General features: G+C 34.9%; 1 protein-coding gene across 1 annotated transcript in view; it reads right to left on the bottom strand.

The window, feature by feature from the left end:
• Nucleotides 1–8,025, bottom strand: part of six2b (SIX homeobox 2b) — a 146,035-nt gene that overhangs the window by 109,776 nt on the left and 28,234 nt on the right. The gene's annotated exons all lie outside the window — the stretch shown is intronic.

Here is an 8,025-nt window from a genome sequence, read left to right as displayed (position 1 = left end):
ATTTTTTATTGCACTTTTTTTTCCCATTTCACACAAACTATATATCTATAAAAAATAACTAGAAAATCAAAGCCATATATCTAACCAAGTTGTGTTCCAAATTTAAAATTGGTATCACAAAAATTAAGTCCGCTAAAGCTTTATAAGTAGCATACCGTTTATATGCAAATCAATGTTAAATGTCAAATTTCAAATGAGTGCTTAAGCTTTCAAATGATACATAATTTATGATGATTACTAAAATATGTTTATCACTTTGCTTTATTGTTTCAATAATCTCCTTCTAGTTTGCCAAGCTCTATTGTTATTGGCTTTTATTTATATACATTTTGAGAGATACAGTATCTGCTCAATCTTCCCACTGCTGCAGTTCTTAGACATCCACTGACTGACCACACACACACACACACACACACACACACACACACACACACACACACACACACACACACACACACACACACACACACACACACACACACACACACACACACACACACACACACACTCTCTCTCTCTCTCTCTCTCTCTCTCTCACACACACACACACACACATTCACTATGAGTAACTATATTGTATTACGCAAATTAGTGATTTTAAAGTATATCGGGGAAAAGGGTAATACATTTATGTTTATCAGCAAATGTATGCATGATACTCTATAAAAGAATTCACAACATCAAATTATCATTGCACCTTATGATTAATCACTCTGACTTATGGGAGTTTAGGAATGTTCAAGCAAGCCAAAAGAAATGGCAGGAGATGCAGAAAATTAACTTGTTTTTAATGACATAACAATTATACTACAGGAACATTCCGATCCAGGCCTCTGTATCCCAAAAGACCATGAAACTGTTGGCCCCAAACAAGTGTATAGCGCCAAAATACACAAATGACCATATAAGGGATACATATTGAAACACACTTCCTATCAACTGCTTCTGGGAGTCGAGGAAACCTGAGAGAATTGATCAAACAAAAATATACAGGCTGCATGAAATCGATAGGTGTTCATGTGTGTGGATCAAGGACACACTCTTAAAAAGAATGGTTCTTTATTGGCGCCATATGGTTCCATGAAGTACCTTTAACATCCATGGAATCCTCCCATTGCACGAAAGGTTCTTTGGGAAAAGTAGCTTCAGATTATTACAATGTTTTTCACACAATAAAATGGTTCTTTTTAGAACTTTTCACTGATCGGTTCTTTGAGGAAACCCAAAATGGTTATGGCATCACTGTGAAAAACCCCTTTTGAAATATTTTTAAGAGCGCAGGTGGGAATTCAGTGGCATAATTTGAGTAAGATGTGTAAGATCCTTTCATTTAGATGCTGACTACCTCAGAAAGGTAACAGCATGCTGATGTTAAAAGGCTTGGATGTCGCAAAATTCAGAATAAACAGACTGGCTTGTATGGATTTGGATGTGTACTGGATGCGTGAGGATTTCTCAGAGTTTCTATAGGTATGCCACACCCACATCAGGGTTATTCTCTTTAGAAATCAAAGAATTGTGATCATTTGTAGCTGAGAAACAAAAAAAAGAAGATTTGAAATATCATACAATTTCGTGACTATTGAGATGTTGTTTTTCAAGGATGGCTGTGTGCATCCAATGCTACAACCAATAAAAGGCATTGTGTTCATGTCTATCTGAGAAACAAAAAATGTAAAAGAATGGAAATATTATCATGATTTTTAAGCCAAGATACAATCTGATTGCAAGAACACTGGCACGCTTTCAGAGAGGAAGTTTCCACAATGTGATGAGGTTAAAAGTGAGTGATTTTGTTTAATATTGCCCATATGAAGTCAACCATATGCATCCAGTAATTGTTCCAGGGTGACAATAGATGTTTCATAACCTAAATCACGTCACTGATGCAATCTGTTACTATTGGGGTCAAACTTAAATATTATGTAACTAGTTCCATGTGGTTCCTAGAAATCTTTCTAGCCATTAATCAAAATAATCTGGGTAAACCATGCAGGCAAATCCTTTACTTATGTAAGTCTTTCAAAAACACCATAACTTTGCCTGCATGCAATTAAATATTAAATTAGCTTTTTTTTTATCATTTTACCCTAATATTTAACCATGCATCTGACCTCATTCTGGATTTATTTTGTTATTTATTTGCTATGAGTAAATAAATACATGGTAACACACTGTTTTATTTTGTGCCTTTTTATCTACATTTTGTAGAGTACGGGCACATTTTGTGCTCTATACCAGTAAAGGTTTCAAATTAATTATTAAACAATGCATCAAGAAGAGTTATTTTTTAACTATATTTTCATGTGTTGATTTGTTAAAGCACCTCTTGCCCACATACAACTTGTATCTGAGCGCATATAACATAAAATAACAGAAGTGAGACTGATAGACTGTTTGTCAAACTTGTTTATTTTTGCTATGCAAATAAATTGCGTTTTCTCATGAAAGATGTGGATGGAAACCAAGCAGCCTTATTCCCAATGGGACTACAGGCCTCTTTAGAGCATCCCATAATGTGCAGGGTCGTAGTGGCAGACCATTATTTTCCACGGAGAAGAGAAACACAAATAAGGAAGAGTCAATAGATCATTAGAATACAGTAATGCCACAATCAAGAACTGTAGTCACAGAATTAGGCCTAAATAAAATAAAATGTACATCAAACAGTTACATTTACATTAGGCCTATTAGAAATTAGGATAAGAACATGCAGCCACTTAGGATTTAATATGGTATTCTAAATAATTTTCATGTTTATTAAAGTTTCTCAAGTTAAGTTATCTTATGTTATCATTATTGGAAAATAATGAAATAATTGTTCGCTTATTAATAGAAACATTGCATAAGAGTGCTTATGTCTTGCTGTACGGTTTTGTTGTGAGGACAATAGTTTAGTAATGATTATTATTATCATAGCTTTCAGCTATATAAAGATGCTGTAACACAATGACCTTTTGGACAGTATGATTTCCATAGAGGAATAATCTAAATAAATATGTTTGAGTTATATTTCCGAGTGCACCATTTTGTGAGGCTTTTTTTATGTTATTTGGTGGATAGTGGGTTGAAATCAACTTTAGTCTGCCGTTAGGCATAGTTCTCAGGGTGCAACAGGTAATTGTGCCGTTTTGCAGCAACTTGACCTGACGGGGACCTTCATGCATCTTCTACCTGAATATAGGCTACCAGACACGAAGAAGCGTAAGATTTCAGCTGTGATTTGTAAAAGAGGAACGAGACGATGTAGAACTGTTATTCAGCTACATTGCAAACATTGCATTCGACATTCTCGGTTGCTAACATAGTGACTGATTCGAGACCAGTGACTCGTGTCCGCCAGGCAGATGCATTGAGCTTTACGCAAAAACTCAAACCACAATAACCACCATTTCCGGCTGTAAGGCACACGACTGGAGCTTTCTCGTGGGAACTTGTTCGACACTTTACCTCTTGACTTTTTCATATTCACACAGTGACTGTGTGGCTGTCTAGATGTGTGTGTATCATGAAACCTCTGCTGTCGCCTCTGCCTGTAGCCTAGTCATGTAAAACACCAGGACATGACAGTTGTGAAAATACAAAACATATCTAAATCTTTATTTTTAATCAGAATTATGATCAGTTCAGCATAGTTACAAGCAGAATAATATAGCCTAATGTGAACTGGTTTAAGATGTTGTAAAATTATAAAGCGAATGAGGGGAAATGTGAATGAACCTGAATGAAGAAAAATTAGGCTACATAAAAACATTCACATGAAAAAGCCTACACTTAATCTCAAGATAGTTTTTAGCACAGTATTTCTTAATCTTTTCCTGGTGTTCAACAGTCAACGATTCATTTTTGACGTTTGGCTTCCATCTAGTGGCAAACAGCGAAACGCCATGATGTCAAACTTGACACCTCAGTTAAATTCACTTATCCAATGAGCTAGGACCTGTGCAGGAAAACTTTAATCGTTTCGTTTTCTACAAATGTTCGTATAAAACACATGCAAGCTCGACTCTCGAAATAAATGTCAAATCTCCTCGATAGGAACTTCAACGAAGTAAAATATTTGATCATCAGATCAGCATTGGGTCGCAGTATTGCATAGCAACAAAATGTCATGGACTTTATAGAATAAAAAAATGTCTTAAATTTGTTTACAAGGTAAACCTTCAAATAAATGTAACTCGAGACTGTGTTGTGGATAGTTTGTGAATTTTATTGTAAAACACATACTTTAAACTTTTAGTAAAACAAATAGGTAGCCTATAGCAAAATATAGGCCTATTGTTTTTCACATTCCAAAATGTCATTCTAGGGGGGAAGCATATAAAATATAACCTCTTGAGTAAATACAATGATGCACATTATCATATTCATGGCTAAAGTAACATTCTGCTGCACATCATGTCAAAAACGTTATTGGCTCCGAGTGCATTTTAACAAGTACTCAGTTTGGCCAAGGGATGTCACTATTGCAGCACTTTACACTATAACCACGACCCAATAACTCTGCAAACAGGCCAGAGAGACAAACATGTCTACTGGATGACTGAATCCACCCAGGAGACCCTCCCCTTTTTTAGTGCACACAAACCTCATCTTTTAGAACAGTCTAGTGAGCATCCCGTTCATTTTCAGTTCTCTTCATGACATATTCATTCATCGGAAATTAAAAGTAAGTGTGGAAAAATATTTTTCCAAACCTGTATGAGTTTCGTTCTATACGCAAATGAAGATATTTTCAAGAATGATGGTAACCAGACAGTTGACGGCACCCATTGACTTCCATAGTACCGTATATATTTGTTCCTACTATGGAAGGCAATGGGTGTCATCGTCAACTGTCTGGTGGTTACCATCATTCTTTAAAATATCTTCTGTTGGGTTCAACAGAAGAAAGAAACTTATACATGGTTTGACTTTGAACAACTTGAGGGTGAGTGAATATTTGACAAAATTTGGGTGAACTGTCCCTTTAACTGAAAGAGACACATGCGGGAGATGCAGTTTAGCTTGGGGGTGTCATTGGGGCGTTGTTGACTCACATGAAAACGTAACAAATTCCCAAACCCCGAAAGAAGAAATACTACACAATGCAAGAGAGGGGGCTGCACATTCTTTTCAATGTAAAGGGAAGCCATTCTTGGAACGACACATAAAAACACAGTTCATTTCCAACCTCTCCCCGCCCTCAACGCACCCTCCTCCCCATTTATCCAATCACACAGTGGGTGTTGTCGGCGTGTGAGCCAATCATGGCCAAGCGCTTGCCCTTTGAAACACGACCATGAAAAATGAGTGTATGTCAGTCTTGTGTGAAGAGGAACATGCGAGGGGGGTGAGACAGAACAGACCAAAACACAAATCATTTCCTTTACTCCGGCCTTAGTTAATTATTCTTCTATCATCAACAAATCACATATTACTCTTAAACAGTATACTAATACATTTGCTGTTTAAATAACCTGTCTCATAATAGGCTATTAAAGTTTTAAAAAATTCAACTAAAATTAACATCTTAATCAAAGGTTAAGATTAATGCTACAGTAAAATATAGCTATAAGATTTTTTTGTGTTATTGTTGCCGCTTTTGTTAGGCTATTATTTATTGATTTATTTACTGATGATTTTTTATATTATTTATAAATGTATTTTAATTTGATGTGTTGTTGAAACAATAAGAATAAAAAAAAAATTGTTTTATTAAATATATAAAAAAATTTTATATGCATTCTTATGAATCCTTCCGGCAATAATAATTATAATTCCATCGTGTTTTTGTATTCATTTGGTTAGAAAACAAGCAACAGCTGTTATCTATATGGCATCATTGTCACTGAGCAACATTATTATAATCACTGCATTGGCTTTTCTTCCTACCATATCTTTATAACTCTTCACCACTCCACAGATACTAGCTGTGAATGAGAGTACTGAAAATTGCCTAACATCTCTTTCTCTCTCTGTTATCTTCTCTTATCCTGTTTGACTCCACTGATGAGAGACTTCAACTATCCCTTGACAATAGATCTACTCATCATTGTGGCAATGGTTGTAGCATAAAACATGATACACTGACCCTTCGGTCAATACGAATAGTATAGGTTGTAAACACAATGAACTTTAGAAATTAGCATGATGAGAAAACTGAAACATTATAAGCTATATTTCCATTGTCCTCAGAGCTTCTAATGTATAGTTTTGTCTTACTGTACCAAAACAATTTGGTTGATTTTAAGCCAGCGAAGAACAAAACAGATGCATTGAAAAACAATCAAACTGTCAAATGAACAGCTATTTTATTTGTATTTTTTGCTGGATGATTGATTTCTCACACACTGGCGAGTCGTGACTCATAAACACAATCCAAGAGACTAGCCAGTCTGTGCTTTTCTTGGATGACAAATACTCAGCAAATACTCCTTATAAGCTTATAGTTAATATTTGCTTATTTTCTTAACCAGACTTGGGGCCAATTTGTACCAGGTTCCATGGGGATCAATCGTAATCTTATCTTCTGTGCAGAGTCCATTGGGGTAATGTGAGCTCAGTGTAAAGGTTAGACTGTTGTGAATTCAATATCAGCAAAACGCTTCCCCCATATTGTCCAGGTACTGTACGGCTAAAGATGATTTGAGTGCATAGTGATATGATTTAGTTTCTTTAGGTAAGATGACTGAATAGTAAAAAACAGAAATCAATCAGCAGTTGGTTGGTTAGAAAAACCTACAGCAGTTTCCTGTCAAAAGTGGTCTTGCTGCTTTAGCTGGTAAATAGGGGCTTGGAGGAGAGGCCTGAATTTAAAGGGATAGTTCACCCAAAAATAAAAATGTTGACATTATTTACTCACCCTCAAGTTGTTACAACCCATGAGTTTCTTTCTTCTGTTGAATACAAAATAAGATATTTTAAAGAATGGTTGTAATCAAACAGTTGACGGCAGCAAAATAGTATGGAAGTCAATGTCTACCGTTAACTGGTTAACATTAACATTCTTCAAAATATCTTATTTTGTGTTCAACCAAGAAAGAAACTCATACAGGTTTGGAACAATGTGAGGGTGAGTAAATGATGACAGAATTTTATTTTTGAGTGCACTGTCCCTTTTAAGCAAGCCTATATGATGATTAACAGGACAGGACCTAAAGGCCTACTTGGTTTATTAGAGTGTGTCATAAAAAATATTTCTGATAAAGATTTAATAAACTTTATTGACCATATTCATCTTCAGTTGTTTGATTTTGAAAATCACAGCAGGAACTCATTAATTTAGCAATGACCTTGAGACTGGTGGACAGCAGGTTCCAGGGAGAAACTGGAAGGACTTTGATTTGCTTTGTTTGTGGTTTTGCTAGAACAGATTTATTTAAAAAAATAACATAATGATGTATGCAAGTTTTATACATTTTTGTGTATGACAAAACAATGTGTGCGTGAGACTGTTTTTAACCAATATGGACTTTTGTAAGTGATTTAAATGGAATAACTTAATAATAATAATATCCAGCAAAAAAAAAAAAAAAAAAAAAAAAATCCAATTTCCATGCATTAAAGGGATAGTTCACTTTAAAATTAAAATTCTGTCATCATTTGAAGAATGTCAGTAACCAAACAGTAGTCTGTACCCATTGACTTCCATAGTAGGAAAAAAAATTACTATGGAAGTCAATGGGTACAGACTACTGTTTGGTTACTGACATTCTTCAAAATATCTTTCTTTGTGTTCAGCAGAAGAAATAAATTAATACAGGTTTGAAACAACTTGAGGGTGAGTAAATGATGACAGAATTTTAATTTTAAAGTGAACTATCCCTTTAAGAGTGTCTTGCGAAACACACCAACAGATCACCAATAGTATTGTGTTTGATTGTGTCTGCATATTTTTATTTTATTTTGACCGTTTTACCTCAGGATCATAACATTTGACATGCACATTTATTTATTTTTCTTTTGTACATTTCTTTACATTTCTGAATCTATTAAGGTTTAAAAAACATTAAACTCTTTGCCATTGTAAATTTGCAATTCATA

This window comes from Phoxinus phoxinus, assembly GCF_949152265.1.
Source record: "Phoxinus phoxinus genome assembly, chromosome: 21".
Classification (NCBI taxonomy): domain Eukaryota; kingdom Metazoa; phylum Chordata; class Actinopteri; order Cypriniformes; family Leuciscidae; genus Phoxinus; species Phoxinus phoxinus.
Note: the sequence above shows the minus strand (reverse complement) of the source record. Positions and strands in the feature narration are given on the sequence as shown.